This window comes from Stegostoma tigrinum, chromosome 2 (assembly GCF_030684315.1).
Source record: "Stegostoma tigrinum isolate sSteTig4 chromosome 2, sSteTig4.hap1, whole genome shotgun sequence".
NCBI lineage: Eukaryota > Metazoa > Chordata > Chondrichthyes > Orectolobiformes > Stegostomatidae > Stegostoma > Stegostoma tigrinum.
Genome location: NC_081355.1, coordinates 40,786,484 through 40,805,042, shown reverse-complemented (window position 1 = coordinate 40,805,042; position 18,559 = coordinate 40,786,484). Strand labels below are relative to the sequence as shown.

At 42.4% G+C, this 18,559-nt stretch overlaps 1 long non-coding RNA gene across 1 annotated transcript in view; it reads right to left on the bottom strand.

Moving 5' to 3' along the window:
* LOC125447538 (uncharacterized) overlaps positions 1 to 18,559 on the bottom strand; it is a 56,915-nt gene that overhangs the window by 14,906 nt on the left and 23,450 nt on the right. Inside the window, exons 2-3 of the long non-coding RNA XR_007246565.2 lie at positions 16,842 to 16,934; positions 16,220 to 16,306 (exon numbers count right to left, since the gene is read on the bottom strand). This is a non-coding gene — a long non-coding RNA (uncharacterized LOC125447538). The remainder of the gene's footprint in view (positions 1 to 16,219; positions 16,307 to 16,841; positions 16,935 to 18,559) is intronic.

Here is an 18,559-nt window from a genome sequence, read left to right as displayed (position 1 = left end):
TAACAACCTAACTGCAATTAAAATTAAGTAACCTCAATGTTAAGTACAATTTTTTTTCAGTAATGCACTGTAAAATATTGTGAAATGCCCTTCAGAATTATATAAAACTGTTAAGGGATCAACATTCAATGCAAGTAATATGAATAGAAATGCAACATTACAAGAATCTTTTGTTCAAATAATATTGAAAACTTGTAATAGTTTTCTTCATAATTGTATTCTGGTGGTGACCTGCAGCATCAAGTACAATGAGTGAATGCTTAGCATCAGTTAATTATTAACATAAGTAATTATATGATCTGTATAACAACTCAATATTTATCTTTTCAAACTCTGAATCCACACAACTTAATAATTAAAGTGAAATATTAAAATACCTTTAACTTAAAATATACCAGCAAATTATAATGTCAAATCTGCAACACATGAATCATCAATCAAGGAAGTTCAACGTGCAGACAAAGGTTTTGTACAATTGGCAAGAATTACAAATCATTTAACTCTGAAAACCAGAGATCTGGAATGTGCTCTAGTTACAATTTATATGCCTAAGTGAGTAAGGTTGAGCAATTTTTGAGACTTAATTAATTTTACTCAAGATACATTAGTTTGGCTGTGAATGGCCTATCCCTTTGAATGTTGTGGAGGGGCTCCAAGTATGTACACAATGTATTTGGTGTTCCTCCGAGTTTACACTGTTTTGCTCATGATAATGAGGAAGAAGGCGAAGAAAAGATATAATTTACCTGGATACCAGGGTATTTTTGAATCCAACTTTCAAATATTTGTCAGAATTAAGAACAAATAACACAAATGCCTGGGTGCATTCTAACGATAAAATAATGATGGAGTGATTTCAGACAGCGGATTGTCTATCATAATTGTTCTAGTAATACTGGACACTAAAAAAAGCAGAAATCAACAGGCATCACATGTTGCTAGTTGAAGTTCAAAGCTTTGTCACATTTAAGGAGCCATGACAATGGTGTGCATACAATTGAAGTTATTGCTACACAAACCCTTTACAGAGCTATGGTCAGTGCAGGGCGCTGTTTGTAATTACAAAGGCATTCATTACCATCATTACTATGTCCATCCCCAAAAGTGAATACAGGTGTTGGGATGCCTTTAGTGCACACATCTAATGAAAAATATCATTCAGTGTTTGTAGCACAGAAAGAAGTTCTTGAGCTCAATGTGTCCATGTTTGCTGTCTACAAGAGCAATTCTCCCTGTTCCATTTCTCTGCCTTTATCTCATAGCCCTGCATTTTATTTTCTGTTCAGATAATTGCCCAATTTCCTTTTAAAAGCCACAGTTGCATTTGTTTCCACCAACCTCTCAGGCACCACATTCAATATCTTACCTTTTCACTGCATTGAAATGTTTTATCAATGTTGCCACTGCTAGTTACAGTAACAATCCTAAATCAGTGGCTTCTAGTTCTCAATCCTTTCATGATAAGGAAAAGCTGCTTCTATTGGGGTCCTTGTGGTAGAGTGGTAGTGTCCTTTTCTCTAAACCAGAAGGAAGTTCAAATTTCACCTGATCTAGAGGTGTTTAATAACATCGGTAAACATATTAGTTAGAAATATTTTGAAAGAGCTTCTCCAGATCTATTGAGGCTCTATTCAGCATATTCAGGCTCTTTATGATTTTGAATACTTCTATCAAATCTTTTTTAATCTTTTCTTTTTAAAGAGGAAAAAGTCCAGCATCTACAATCTATCCAAATAAATGAAGTTCTGCATCCCTAGAACGATTTATGCAAATCTTTTCTAGAACGAGGGATCATAGCTTAAAATTAAGGGCATGCCCGTTTAAAAGAAAAGAGATGAAACATTTTTCGTTGATTTATGGAATGTTTGCAAGACTTCTTTTGGAGCAGCCTGCGGTAGAGTCGACTGGGGAACAGGCAATTCAGGCTTTTGTTACGTGTAATGAAGCAGAATTGATTAGGGAGCTTAAGGTGAAAGAATGCCGACTGGTTAGTGACCATAATACGATAAAATTCATCCATGTAATGAGATTATAATTGAGTAAAAGTAACTATAAAGACATCTGGAGGAGCTGCCCAGAGTTGATTGGTTCCTCTTCCCTGTTTATATGTTCATTTATGTTTGTTTGTCCATGGTGAAAATGTGCATGGCCTAATTTGATTGGAGTATTTCATGTTCCATGGATTTGTTCCTTGTTTGTATATTCATACCACCTTAAATGTCTGCACATGCTCACAACTTTTCTAAGGTGTAGTGCCCAGAATTGGTTCCGTTGAGGCTGAACAAATGTTTTATAAATGTTCCTTATCTTTTCTGCTTTTGTGCTCTATGCTGCTAAACTATAAAACTTAGGATCCCATGTACTTTAATCAAGCACTTCCTCAATCTGCCCTACCACCTTTTGTGATTTGTGCACTTATGCTGGGTTCCTATGCTTCTACACTCCCACAGAATTATAGCTTTTAGTTTATTTTGCCTCTCCTCACTCTTCTAAGATATATCACTTTCTAAATCACTACGTTAAATTTAATCTGCCACTTTAACCATCCATTCCATAAGTTTATTTATGCTTTTTTGAATCCTGCCACAATTGTCCTCATAGTTCACAATACTGTGGGTTTTGAGCCAATGCAAGATATTAATTTGTTCCACGTCTTCAAAAAAGCCTTTTGCTATACATTGAGAAGAACATAGCTCTGAATAGTGGCTCTTGGAGAACCCCACCTTACATATTCCTTCAGTCTAAAATACAGTTGGTCACCACTTTTGTCTGTTTTCTCTCGCTGCAAATTTTGTATGCCTGTTGCCACTGCTGCTTTCATCCTACGAGCTCTAGCTTTGTTGACAAGCCTGTTATGGGGCACCTTATCAAATGTCTTTTGGAAGCATCATGTTACTTCATTATCATTACCAATCCTCATCAAAATCTCAAGTAATTTACCTAAGCATAATTTGGTTTTATTAAATCCGTGCTGACATTCCTGAACTAATCCACATTTATCCAATCTAACTTAATTTTGTCCCAAATTTTTTTCTGAAACATTTCCCACAATTGAAGTTAAATAGTCAGCTGCCAGCTTCATTTTTGGGCAACACACTGTCTCAGTGGTTAGCACTGCTGCCTCCCAGTGCCAATGGGTTCAATTCCAGCCTTGGGCAACTGTCTGTGTGGAGTTTTCACATTCTCCCTGTGTTTGTATGGGTTTCCTCCAGGCACTCCAGTTTCCTCCCACTGTCCAAAGATGTGCAGGCTAGGCGGGTTGGCCATGCTAAATTGCTCATGGTGTTCGGGTATGTGTAGATTAGCTGGGTTCCAGGGGGATGGGTCTGGGTGGGATGTTCTGAGTGTCAGTGTGGACTTGTTGGCCCAAAGGGCCTGTTTCTACACTGTAGGGGTTATATGGATATTGTTTGGCCTATTAATAGCTGAGCTCATTGTTCCATCCTAATGGTGTAAATTTTCAATACTACTTTCCCTGCCATCATTCTTGCATCTAAGTTGGTTTGGAAAATAATGGCCACTGCCTCTGCAATTTCCACCATTTGTATCCTCAGATACATCCAGTCCTGAACTGGTAACATTTTATTGTAGCCAACCTGTCTAATACCAATATTTTAAGAATATTTCTCAATTATATTTTCTTCCAATATGGCTTGGCAGCATCTTCTTAAATCGCTAGTAAATAAAAGTAAATAAAAATGCAAAATACTAATTTCAACATTGTATCCTATGGCATGTGCGAACCCCTTCACTTCCTTTTACCAGTACTTTACTATTTATATGGTCCAGTAAAAAAGCATTTGGGTTCTTTTACATTAGCTGTGAGTTTCTTCTCAAATCCTCTCTTTGTTTCTCTTGTTTGTTTCTTTTCTCTCAGAGTCTTCTATAATCAGTCTTGCTCTGACTTGTAGTATCCACCTAATATCTGTCATTGTTATTATTGCTATGGGAAACTGCAAATCAAAATACACAAACTCAACAAAAACACCCAAATAACAAAACCAACAACACAATTAAACATTTGTACCTTTTATTCTAACATGTTGCAGAACCAAGGATACTTCTTACATATCACAGGTATTCCCTTTCAACATAATATATTGTTCTTTATTCGTGCAGAGCAAATTGGGAATCCTATCCAACAACAATGTTCAACTTTAACTTTCACAGTTAAAGTGATATCCTTCATCAATCCTACTCTTCTCTCTACTTTGTTTCCTTTGCTATCTTTGTTGAACAATTCAGGAATATTTACCTTCTAGTCCTGCACTTCTTTGAACAAAGCCTGTATTAGTATCACACTTCATATTTCACATGGCTACATGTGCTTATGGCACATCAAACTTATTTATGACACTATGCACCGTATGTGCATAGTAAAACTCATCCAGCCCTTGGGTAAGGGAAGGGTAGATCCTTTAATGGTTGTAATTAGAGCTGGTTTTTGCAGGGCTTACAACATAAAAGATGGGAATTAAGTTTTCCCAGAACAAACTGTGAGCAGCAAGAGTGTACAAAAGCTGTGATTTGAGCTACAATTGGGCATTTTACGTAAGTGTATATTCGCTTATTGTTAAAGGAACAAAGATGGCAGTCACCAGAGTGGTATGCCCCTCTTGTCAGTGGTGGGAGATGAGGGAACAGTGAACTGACACTGGAGACTATCTCTGCAGGAGACATGTTTGCCTGCAGCTCATAGCAGACCATCTAGGTTGGTTGGAAAGGCAGTTGCAATCACTGAGGAGCATACAGGAGGCCCACAGTCCAATAGATGGTAACTTCAGAGGGGTGGCCACACATACTGTCAAATAGATGGATGACTGTTAGGAGAGTTAGAAAGGTAGTGCAGAAGTCTCCTGTGGTTATTGCTCTATCAAACAAATATTTTGGATATTGTTCTGTGGGGATAAATTCTCAGAGGAAAATAGCAGTGGCAGCCAGGTCTTGGGCACCATTAATGACTCTTCTGAAAAGCAGAGTTTGTCAAGGTTTAAATGAACAATTGTGATAGGCAATGCTCCAGTCTGGAAAAGACACAGGTATTTCTGCAGTCATGAGCAAGACTTCAGGATGGTGTGTGCCTCCTTGGTGCCAGAATTGAGGATGTTTTAGAATGGTTACAGCAAATTCTCAAAGGGGTGGGTAGGCAATGTACACATTGCTATCAATAACAGAGGTAGAGAAAGGGAATGAGGTTCTGCAGAGTGAATGTAAGGAAGTTAGGCAGGAGGTGAAAAAGCAGGACCTCCAGCGTAGTAATTTCTAGATTATTTCCGTTGCCAAGTGCTAGTGATAGTAGGAATAAGAGGATAGGGCTGAGGAGATGGTGCAGGGAGCAGGGATTCAGATTTTTGGATCATTATGATCTCTTCTGAGGCAGAAGTAACCTGTACAAGAGGGACAGGTTGCACTTGAATTGGAGGGGGACCAATATCCTGGCAGGGAGATTCCCTAGAGCTACTCATGTGAGTTTAAACTAGTATGGGGGAGGATAGAATCCTAAGCAGTAGTGAGAAAAGAGAGAAGGTTGAGGCTGGTTTATAAGTTAAAGGGAGTAAATTAAAGACAAACAACAGCACAGAGAATGAGGTGATATTGATTTATGAAACTGCATTTATTTTAATGAAAGAGGCCTGACAGGTAAGGCAGATGAACTCAGGGCATGGATGGGAACATGGATTCTGATATCATAACTATTACAGGAATGTGGCTGAAAGAGGGACAGGACGAGCAGCTCAATGTTCCAGGGTATACATGCTAAAGGAAGGACAGAGAGGGAGGCAAAAATGGACGCGGGGTGGTGTTTTGGTTAGGGGAAATATCATTGCTGCTCTTAGAGAGGATATTCCTGCTAGATCTTCAAGTGAATCTATGTGGGTGGAATTGAGAAATAAGGAGGAGATGATCACCTTGATGGCACAATAGGCTCCCCAATAGTGAGCGGGAAATTGAAGAGCAAATATGTTGAGAGATCACAGATAAATGTAAGAATAACAGGGTTGTAATATTAGGGGATTTTTAACTTTCCAGATATAAACTGGGATTGCCATGGTGTTAATAGCTTGGATGGAGAGGAATTTAAATGTGTTCAAGAAAATTTTCTTTATCAATGTATAGATGTACCACTAGAGAAGGGCAAACTCAACCTTCTGTTGGGAATTTAGGCGGGGCAAGCGGCTGCGATGCTTGTGGGGGAGAACTTTGGGATCAATGACCGTAATTCTATTAGTTTTAAAATAGTTGTGGAAAAGGACAGGTCATATATAAAACTTAAAGTTCTAAATTAGAGCAAAACCAATTTTGTTGCTATTAGACAAGAATGTTTAAAAGTTGACTAGAATAGGCTGTTTGCAGGTAAAGGAGCAACTGACGATGGGAGGCTATCTAAAGTGAGGTAACAAGAGTTCAGAGACAATAAGTTCCTATTAGAATGAGGGGCAAGGCTTGTAGGAGTAGGGAACAATGGATGACTGTAAGTTTTGAGGCTCTGGTCAAGAAGAAGGAGTCATATGTCAGGTATAGAGAGCTAGGATCAAATAAATCCCTTGAGGAGTATAGGGTGAGTTGGAAGAGAAAAATCAGGAGGGCAAAAAGACGAAAGGAGATAGCTTTGCCAAATAAGGTTAAGGAGAATCAATCCAAAGAGATCCTACAAGTACATTAAGGGTAAAAGGACAACTAAGGAGAAACTAGGCCCCCTTAAAGATCAATGAAGTCACCTATGTGTGGAACCACAGGAGTTGGATGAGATGCTAAACTAATATTTTGAGTCAGTATTTACTGTGGAAAAAGACATGGAAGACGGGGAACTTGGGGAAATAAATAGTGATATCTTGAAAACAGTCCACATAACAGAAGAGCAGGCACTGGAGGGTTTAAAATGCATAAACGTAGTAAAAACCCCAGGACCTGATCAAGTGTATTTCAGGACATTGTAGGAAGCTAGGAAAGAAACTGTGGGCCCCGTAACAGTGACAGTTGGATCATCTACAGTATCAGTGAAGTACTGGAAGACTAAAAGGTGGCTAATGTTGTACTTTTATTTAAGAGCAGTTGCAAGGGAAAGACAGGAACTATAGACCAGTGAGTTAGCATCAGTGGTAAGTAAGTTGTTGGAGGGGATTCTGAGAGACAGGATTTACATGTATTTGGAGAGGTAAGGACTGATTAGGGATAGTCAGCATGGCTTTATGCATTGGAAGTAGTATCTCACAAACTAGATCAAGTTTTTTGAGATGTAACCAAAAGAAAAGATGAGGTCAGAGTGGTAGGTATTGTCCACATGGGCTTTTATATGGCCTTTGACAAGGTCCCACGTGGTAGACTGGTTAGTAAAGTTGGATCACTAAAGCTGGATTTAGGGAAAATTATGCAATTGGGTACAAAATGGGCTTGAAGGTAGGAGACAGAGAGTGGTGAGGGAGATAACAAAGTGTGAAGCTGGATGAACACAGCAGGCCAAGCAGCATCTCAGGAGCACAATAGCTGACGTTTTGGGCCCAGACCCTTCATCAGAGAGGGGGATGGGGAGAGGGTTCCGAAATAAATAGGGAGAGAGGGGGAGGCAGACCGAAGATGGATAGAGGAGAAGATAGGTGGAGAGGAGAGTATAGGTGGGGAGGTGGGGAGGGGTAGGTCAGTCTGGGGAGGACGGGCAGGTCAAGGAGGCGGGATGAGGCTAGTAGGTGGGAAATGGAGGTGCAGCTTGAGGTGGGCGGAGGGGATAGGTGAGAGGAAGAACAGGTTAGGGAGGCAGGGAACGAGCTGGGCTGGTTTTGGGATGCAGTGGGGGAAGGGGAGATTTTGAAGCTTGTGAAGTCCACATTGATGCCATTGGGCTGCAGGGTTCCTGAGCGGAATATGAGTTGCTGTTCCTGCAACCTTCGGGTGGCATCATTGTGGCACTGCAGGAGGCCCATGATGGGCATGTCGTCTAAGGAATGGGAGGGGGAGTTAAAATGGTTCGCGACTGGGAGGTGCAGTTGTTTGTTGCGAACCGAGCAGAGGTGTTCTACAAAGTGGTCCGCAAGCCTCCGCTTGGTTTTCCCAATGTAGAGGAAGCCACACCGGGTACAATGGACACAGTATACCACATTGACAGATGTGCAGGTGAACATCTGCTTAATATGGAAAGTCATCTTAGGGCTTGGGATGGGGGTGAGGGAGGTGGTGTGCAGGCAAGTGTAGCACTTCCTGCGGTTGCACGGGAAGGTGCCGGGTATGGTGGGGTTGGAGGGGAGTGTGGAGCAGACAAGGGAGTCGCGGAGAGAGTGGTCTCTCCGGAAGGCAGACAAGGGTGGGGATGAAAAAATGTCTTGGGTGGTGGGGTCGGATTGTAAATGGCGGAAGTGTTGGAGGATGATGCGTTGTATCCGGAGGTTGGTGGGGTGGTATGTGAGAACGAGGGGGATTCTCTTAGGGCGGTTATTGTGGGGGCGGGGTATGAGGGATGTGTTGCGGGAAATGTGGGAGACACGGTCAAGGGCGTTCTCGACCACTGCGGGGGGAAGTTGCGATCCTTGAAGAACGCAGACATCTGGGATGTGTGGGAGTGGAATGCCTCATCCTGGGTGCAGATGCGGCAGAGGCGAGGGAATTGGGAATAGGCGATGTAATTTTTGCAGGGAGGTGGGTGGGTGGAGGTGTATTCTAGGTAGCTGTGGTAGTCGGTGGGCTTGAAATGGACATCAGTTTCTAGCTGGTTGCCTGAGATGGAGACAGAGAGGTCCAGGAAGGTGAGGCATGTGTTGGAGATGGCCCAGGTGAACTTGAGGTTGTGTTGGAAGGCGTTGGTGAACAGGATGAACTGTTCGAGCTCCTCTTGGGAGCAAGAGGCGGTGCTGATACCGTCATCAATGTAACGGAGGAAGAGGTGGGGTTTGAGGCCAGTGTAGGTGCGGAAGAGGGACTGTTCCACGTAACCTACAAAGAGGCAGGCATAGCTTGGGCCCATCCAGGTACCCATGGCCTCCCCCTTTGTTTGTAGGAAGTGGGAGGAATCGAAAGAGAAGTTGTTGAGGGTGAGGACGAGTTTGGCTTGGCGGATGAGAGTGTCGGTGAAGGGGGACTGGTCGGAAGAACAGTGGTGAGGAAGGATTGTTTTACAGACTGGAGATCTGGGACCAGTGGTGTTCCACAGGGATCGGTGCTGGATCCACTGTTATTTGCCATTTGTATAATAATTTGCATGAGAATATAGGAGCCAGCAGGGCCAATGAACCAAGGAGTGACAGATGGTATTTAATTTAGATAAATATGACGCATTGCATTTTGGTAAAAAGAAAATCAGGGCAGGACTTACACAACTAATGGTAAGGCATTGGGGTGTGTTGTCAAACACAGACAGCCCTAGGGGTGCAGATGCATTGTTCCTTGAAAGGTAGTAAAAGGTTCATTTGGCACACTTACCTTCATTGGTTACAGCATTAATATTGGAGTTGGATATCATGTTGAGGCTGTACAAGATGTCAGTGACTTTTGGAGTACTGCATACAGTTCTGGTTGCCTATTACAGGAAAGGTGTTACTAAATTAGAAAGGGTGTATAAAAGGTTTACAAGGATTTAATAGAACTGAAGGGTTTGAATTATAAGAAGAGATTGGATTGGCTGGGACTTTTTTTCCCTGGAGCCTCGGGTGTTGAGAGGTAACCGTATGGAGATATATCAAATCGTGAGAGGCATACATAAGGTGAATGGCCAAGGTCTTTTCCCTAGTGTGGGGGAGTCCAAGACAACAAGGCATAGGTTTAAGGTGATAGGGGAAAAATTTAAAATAGGCCTTGGGGCAATTTTTTCACACAGAAAGTGGTGTGTGTATGAAATGAGTTGACAGGGGAAGTGGTAGAGGTGGGTACAATTATAACATTTAAAAGACAGGTACATGAATAGGAAAGGCTTAGAGGAATATGGACCAAATGCAGGCAAACAGGATTAGTTCAGTTTAGGATATTTGCTTAGCATGGATGAGTTGGGTCGAAACCTCTATCCCCATGCTGTATGACTTTATGACTTGTGCACTCTTCTTGTACTTCTACTGCTACTCATCTCCAATTGCTCCGTAAAATCTGTTTCGAGCGCGTCTGGGTCAAATCTTCCTTCTGCTGTCCCCCACCTTGCCCTTTATAAGAAAGTTCTGTCGCTTTTCAGCTCTGTTAAAAGGATACTGTTATTTTCATTTGGATGTAGTGTTTAAAGTTCTTTTTGCTCTTGTAGTCTTCAATTGCTTTGTGGCTTGTATGTGAAATTTTAAGCATATGTCTTAGTCTAATTCTGTCTTGTCTTTAAAAAACGATCTGCACATTTACCCACACCAACTATTGCTGCATAGGAGACTTAATATCTGGGCCAACTAGTCTGGCAACAAGATCAATTGACCATTAATGATTTAATTAAAAATGGCAAGCTGCCGATTTCACTGCCTGTCCACCTACTTCATTACATGGAATAGCTCAAGGCTATGTTGAAGGCTTACCCCATTTCAGATTTTACAATACCCACACTTGTAGAAAATATTTCAACAAAGTGTGGTGATAAAATTCAGGCCATGAAGTTGTGGTGATTTAAAAAAAAAGACTGGATATTAAGTATTTATAAACACAAGATACTTGGAAGAGAAAGGACATGGGGATAGATAGCTGGAGAAAGCATGAATCTAAGGGGTTAAGGACAGAACCCGAAACAAAAACAGAAATAGCTCAAGAAACCCTGCAGATCTGGCAACATCTGTGAAGAGAAAGCTGAGTTAACATTTCAGGTCTAGTGATCTTTCTTCAGAACTGGCTGTAGCTAGGAGAAGGTTTGTGTAAATGCTAAATATGGCAGGGTTTGATGGGAGGTGGCATAGGGATGGGTGAAAATGATAGGTGAAAAGAGCTCAGAGAGACTGAATAGCAGTTGGTCTGATAAAGAAATAGGGAAGGGTAAGGTGAGGAGAAAGGCAAGCTGCTAATGGAGACCATTCATGGGTAAAAATTGGTTGGCTGTAGTAAAGGTAGCCCATGTGTATAGGGTAGGGAAGATATGGAAGAAGGTGCTCAGGTGCCAAAGTTATTGGACTTGATGTGGAGATCTGAAAGCTTTTCAGTACAGCTCACCCGTTCTCTCCTACTCTTAACTCTTATTGTCACTTATTCAGCTTTTCTTTTGTTCTGGCCTGCTGTCCATTATCTCCTTGTTTCTCACTCCTTTCATTTCTCCCTCCCTCTGAGCTCTGTCTTCATCTACCTGCTCACCTCTCCCATTCCAATACCCCTGCCTGAACAATTTTGACTTGAGTATAGTTGCGAACAGTTCTGATGAAGAGTCATTGGACTCAGAATAATAACTCTGCTTTCTTTCCAAAGATACTGGCAGATTGCTGAGTTTTCCACCAATTTCTGTTTTTATTTCAGATCTCCAGCATCAGAAGTTCCTTATTTTGGTTTAGCATTTTAATGTGGGTAACATTTAGACTACAAGCAGTCAGTAGTAATCATGGCAGGATCTACTGTGCATAGATTATCAACACTTATACACACTGACTGAGAGAATAGAATTAGTGAGGATTCCACAAATCTCTGCAACGTCATTTTATTTTTCAACTTTTCAAGTGAGTATATTGCCATTCAAGCTGGGTGGTGTGGAATAGAATGTTCACATCTCCACTCTCCCTGATTGCTCCGTGGCATACAGAGAGAGGACTGCCTGTCTTGGGTGAATTGTTATCCCATAGAATGTCCAAACATTTCAGGGCAATTCAGCAGTTTACACAATCTCTACAAAGTTGAAGGCACAGACATTAGAAGAACGAAAAGGGGGTGCATCAAGATCACTTCTAACTTGCCTCCTATCAAGAGGGACTGTACTGCACAACACTCAGGTGCCTTATCCCAACTGAAGCTTTTATTGTCATCTAAACTTGTTCCATGTGATAATACTGCCTTTTATCAGTGACACCGCAATTCATCCCTCACACCTTTCCCCTGCAATAACCACCCTAAGAGAATCCCCCTCATCCTCACATACCACCCCACCAACCTCTGGATACAACGCATTATCCTCTGACGCTTCCGCCATCTACAAGGTGACCCCACCACCCAAGACATTTTTCCATCCCCACCCTTATCTGCCTTCCGGAGAGACCACTCTTTCCGTGACTCCCTTGTCCGCTCCACACTCCCCTCCAGCCCCACCACAACCGGCACCTTCCCCTGCAACCGCAGGAAGTGCTACACTTGCCCGCACACCTCCTCACTCACCCCTATCCCAGGCCCCAAGATGACTTTCCATATTAAGCAGATGTTCACCTGTACATCTGCCAATGTGGTATTTTGTATCCACTGTACCCGGTGTGGCTTCCTCTACATTGGGGAAACCAAGCGGAGGCTTGGGGACCACTTTGCAGAAACACCTCTGCTGGGTTCACAATAAACAACTGCACCTCCCAGTCGCAAACCATTTTAACTCCCCCTCCCATTCCTTAGACGACATGCCCATCATGGGCCTCCTGCAGTGCCACAATGATGCCACCCGAAGGTTGCAGGAACAGCAACTCATATTCCACTCGGGAACCCTGCAGCCCAATGGCCTCAATGTGGACTTCACAAGCTTCAAAATCTCCCCTTCCCACACTGCATCCCAAAACCAGCCCAGCTCGTCCCCGCCTCCCTAACCTGTTCTTCCTCTCACCTATCCCCTCCGCCCACCTCAAGCTGCACCTCCATTTCCCACCTACTAGCCTCATCCCACCCCCTTGACCTGTCCGTCCTCCCTGGACTGACCTATCCCCTCCCCACCTATACTCTCCTCTCCACCTATCTTCTCCTCTATCCATCTTTGGTCTGCCTCCCCCTCTCTCCTTATTTATTTCGGAACCCTCTCCCCATCCCCCTCTCTGATGAAGGGGCTAGGTCCAAAACGTCAGCTTTTGTGCTCCTGAGATGCTGCTTGGCCTGCTGTATTCATCCAGCTTCACACTTTGTTATCCCTTTTATCAGTGACCGCTGTTTTCTTAGAGTCCCTACAGTGTGGAAACAGTCAGACCAGTTACTAGTGGTGTACTGCAAGGGTCAGTGTGGGTCCACTGCTGTTTGTCATTTTAATAAATGGCCTGGATGAGGGCTTAGAAGGATGGGTTAGTAAATTTTCAGACGATACTAAGGTCGTTGGAGTTGTGGATAGTGACGAAGGATGCTGTAGGTTGCAGAGAGACATAGATAAGCTGCAGAGCTGGGCTGAGAGGTGGCAAATGGAGTTTAATGCAGACAAGTGTGAGGTGCTGCACTTTGGCAGGAGTAACCGGAAGGCAAAGTAGTGGACTAATGGTAAGATTCTTAGCAGTGTAGATGAGCAGAGAGATCTCGGTGTCCATGTACACAGATCCTTGAAAGTTGCCACCCAGGTTGACAGGGCTGTTAAGAAGGCATACAGTGTTTTAGCTTTTATTAATAGAGGGATTGAGTTCCGGAACCAAGAGGTTATGCTGCAAAACTCTGGTGCGGCCGCACTTGGAGTATTGCATACAGTTCTGGTCACCGCATTATAAGAAAGACGTGGAAGCTTTGGAAAGGGTGCAGAGGAGATTTACTAGGATGTTGCCTGGTCTGGAGAGAAGGTCTTACGAGGAAAGGCTGAGGAATTTGAGGCTGTTTTCGTTAGAGAGAAGAAGTTTGAGAGGTGACTTAATTGAGACATATAAAATAATCAGAGTGTTAGATAGGGTGGATAGGGAGAGCCTTTTTCCTAGGATGGTGACGGCGAGCACGAGGGGGCATAGCTTTAAATTGAGGGGTGAAAGATATAGGACAGATGTCAGAGGTGGTTTCTTTACTCAGAGAGTAGTAAGGGAATGGAACGCTTTGCCTGCAACGGTAGTAGATTCACCAACTTTAGGCACATTTAAGTCGTCATTCGATAAGCATATGGACGTACATGGAATAGGGTAGGTTAGATGGGCTTCAGATCGGTATGACATGTCGGCACAACATCGAGGACCAAAGGGCCTGTACTGTGCTGTAATGTTCTACATTCCCATTTCAGTCCACAATAAAAAAAAATCTGGTGCTTACATGTGTGCCACTCCGATTGTCATATAAAAGTGAGATCAGTCATGTATGGAGAGAATAGGCCTTTGTCCCAGCAGCCTTTCTAGTAAGGCCTAGGTATCTTGGAAAGACACAGAAACCTGTGAACTTACTAGTATGTACTTATCACAGCAGCTTTCAGAATTTCTGGCATACATCTCCTACATTTGGCATCCATGGGTAGAGATGATAATGTGCTCTGAAATCATTGTGTTTGCAGTTTATATACAGCCCTGCACATGGAGGAAGCTAGTGATATGGGAGACTACCTGGGCTGTTTGAAATTCCTCATCATATGGTATGGACATAAAGGGGTGTAAACTGGAAAAAAATAGCTGAGGTCCTCAATTGCTCCATGATGAGTGCTGCTGGTTTAAAATTTCAGGTTTGATGTAATTTGGAAGGACACCAGGTTGGGATGGCCTCCCATTTTTTTTTCTGAAATACATGACAGCTGCTGTTCTGGCTGCACTTGCGAACAATGTTGTAATTAGTATCTTTGTCAACGCAGACATATGTCTAGCAAGACCATGAGAAAGTCTCCAATCATCAGTTCCATGTCTGATGCATGACTGAATTGTCTGTGAGGAATGTCAGAAAAAGAACAGCATATCAGTAAAGGTATTCCTGATCCCTTATGTTAATCATAATGATATCTTGTGCTATTGAGCCGTAGAGATTTCCACTACACAGAAAGGCCCTTTGGTCCATCATATCTGTACAGATCAAAAACAGTCACCAAACTATTTGAATCCTATTTTCTAGCACTTAGCCCACAAACCCTGTATGTCTTGATATTGCAAATGCACGTCTAAATGCTTATTAAATATTATGAGGTTTCTACTCCAAACAAGGTAGCAAAACAGGAGGCTGGAAGAACACAGCAAGCCTGGCAGCATCTGGAGAAAAGGAGCAGTCAGTGTTTCGGCCAGACCTGAAGATGGATAATACCGGAAACATTGACTGCTTCTTTCCTCCAGATGCTGCCAGCCTTGCTGTGTTCTTCCAGCCTCCTGTTTTGCTACCTTGTTTGGAGTAGAAACCTCATAATACTTAATAAGTATTTAAACGTACATTTGCAATATCAAGACATACAGGGTTTGTGGGCTAAGTGTTACATGTTTCAAATAATGAAGCCAAGAATACCATATGCCATTTTTAACTACAATATCCATTTGTCCTGATACCTTAAGGGACTGGTGGACATCATTAATATTTCTCAGACTCGTACCATTTATTGTGTATTTCCTTGCCTTGTTTGTCCTGCCAAAGTGCACCACTTCACATTTATCTAGATAGAATTCCATTTTCCACCGACCAGCCAATCTGACCAGTTTGTCTATATCCTCTTGTAGTCTAAGGTTGTCTTCCTCGCAACTTAACACCCACCAATGTTTGTATCATCTGTGAGCCTCCAGATTAACCCTCCTCCATTCAAGTCAAAACACTTATATAAACCACAAACAGCGAAGGTCCCCAACTCTCACTCCTGTGGGACCCATTGGCGGCAACTTCCAGTTAGAAAAATATCCCTCAAGCATCACTGACTGCTTTCTGCCACTCAGCCAGTTGTCGATCCATTGTCCCAATTTCCTGAGATCCCATGGGATGTTACTTTTTCTTTCAGTCCCCTATGTAAGATCATTTCCAAAGTGTTGCTGAAGTCAAATAGGCTACTTCAGAAGTATTAGCCTCATCTACATATCTGGTCACCTTTTCAAAAAATGCCCTCATACGATTTGGCACAGAGATTTTGCAAGTAGGCCAATGTTATATATTGATAGGGTGTTTGGAACTATGTAGCCTTACCCTAATGTGTGTTACAAATCCACTGAAGAACAGAATTTCAGTCACTAATCCACTGTAAGAGCATTGCTACCAAGTGAAGAGTCACCTTGAATATTATTGACCACAGACAATGCCATTGAAATAAACACAAACCATACTGGAGAGACTGGCAGCATGCGAGGAGAGCGAATCATTTGAATCTGATATGGATCTTCTTCAGAAGTAAAAGAAGTCAGAAGATGGTGATTTTTGTGGTTTTGACAGGGGCGAAGAAGGAGCAGGCGGAACATATGGTGTGGAGGACCAGTGCAAAACACAAACATGTTGCTAATTTAGATGGAAGACCCCACAGAATCCACATCATACTCACGTTGAAAGAACTTGAATTTTCCGCTGACAATTTCTTTACATGTGGAATCTTCTGAAATTCTCCATTTAACGGAGATTTTGGAGAGTACTAATGAAATAAAGTGAAATAGTTACTCGAAGTTAAACTATTAAAAACATTGTCTAGGTCCTGAGTAACTACTAAACTGATTTAACTCATATATACCCAAATACACCTCCGCTAGAACACTCACACCCTTGAGACACTGATTCAATACCCACTGCTGGACCACCATCTCAGCAGCATTGATATATAGAGTGATCTTGGGGTTGAAGTTCATTGCTCCCTGAAAGTGCTAACATAAATGAATAAAATGGTAAAGATGTCACATGGAATACTTGCTTTCATCAGTCAGGGCATTCAGGATGAAAGTTGGCAAGTTAGGGGAGGCAATGGCTTTGTGGTATTATCTCTGGATCAGAGATCCAGACAATGTTTTGGGGACCCAGGATCGAATCCCACCATGGCCAGATGGTTGAATTTGAATTGAATAAAAAATATCTGGAATTAAGAATCTAACGATGACCATGAATCCATTATTGATTGTCAGAAAAACACATCTGGTTCACTAATGCCCTTTAGGGAAGGAAATTGCCAACCTTACCTAGTCTGGCTTACACGTGACTCCAGACCCACAGCAACGTGATTGACTCTGAACTGTCCTCCGGGCAATAAATGCTGCCTCGCCAATGACGCCCTTATCCAATGAATAAAAAATAAAGTTATGTTAGAACTGCGTAAGCCTTTGGTCTGGCCGCATTTGGTGTATTGTGTGCAGTTCTGATCGCTGGATGATTTGGAAATGCTGGAGTCTGAGATAATGAGGTATGGAGCTAGAGAAACACAGCAGGCCAGGAAGCATCAGAGGAATAGGAAAGCTGCCGTTTCAGCTCTGGACTCTTCTTCAGAAATGGGGGAGGGGAAGGAGGCTCTGAAATAAATCGAGAGGAGGGCAGCGATAGAAGGTGGATAGTGGAGCAAATAAGTGGAAAAAAGATGGACACGTCAAGGAGACAGGGATGAAGCTAGTAAAGGTGAATGTAGGTAAGAAGTGGGGATGGAGATTGGTCAGTGAGGAGGGAAGGGCGGATAGGATGGAGAGAAGATGGACAGGTCAAGGAGGTGGTGATGAGGGGGAGTTGGTCTTGGGATGAGGTTGGGTTGGGGAGAATTTGAAGCTAGTAAAGTCCCATTGAGACCATAGGGTTGCAGTGTTCCAAGGTGGAATATGAGGTGCTGTTCCTTCAGTTTCCGGGTGGCATCATTGTGATGTTGGAGGAGGCTCAGGATGGACATGTCTTTCAGGGAGTGGTAGGGGGAGTTGAAGTGGTTTGCGACGAGGTGGTGTTGTCATTTGTTGCGACTGAGCATAGGTGCTCCACAAATCAGCCTCCGAGCCTCCGAGGGAACCTGTCTGGAAGATGGGAAAATGTCTGGTGCCCCATTCCAACAGCTATAGAGGGAGAATGAAGACATCCAACCTAAGAAACCCATTGCAGTAAATAATTTACCAATTAAATTAGACTGAGATTAAAGGTTTGTTTGCACAAAATGAAGAACATTTCATCCAACTTCATGAAAGCCACAACAATGTCTACATATTCAGACCATGATCAAAACAAGGAAATTACCTGGTTCAGGAATTTATGATTTGGAAAGAGGAAATTGCTTGTTTCCATTAAGCAGTATTCTTCTTTGACATACACTCATAGCATTAAATGTCTCCAGATGTTGTTGTGAGGTAACTACCTGACTTTGAGAATGAGAGTTTCTCTGTGAAAGACAATCAGGAAATTAAAGGTCCTCCACACAATTTTATAATCCAATTCCCAGATTAGCAGGAGTGTTGTCCTCATGAAGGACATCTACCAGATAAAGTATGCTTTAGGTGAGAGATAGTTTACAGGTCATGCATGGTCAAGTTCAGCATGAAGGAAAACAGTCCCTAAGCTGAAGACCTGCCAATGTTCCAAGTCCTTAGTGAAGATATTCTGAGATAATTGTGAAACCTCCAGATCACCTGAATTTGTGAAATCAGTGACTTGGAGAAATATCAATAGTGATAAAGGCTAAAATAACCATTAAAGTACAACTATTAATTGTGGGGAATAATGCTTTTGGGAAGACGTTGTATGAGATAATCATTCTGAAATGGGTTACTGTTGGACACTGTATTAAGCCACCAAATTTGATCATGTCATAGAGACTTGGGAGGGAAGATCAGGAGAATAGTTTTGTATCTTGAAAGAGGCAAATGTGGTTGTTTGTATTTCCCAGTCATCTTGGTAACAATGTCTAACTAGCCACTGTAAATTAAGTAAA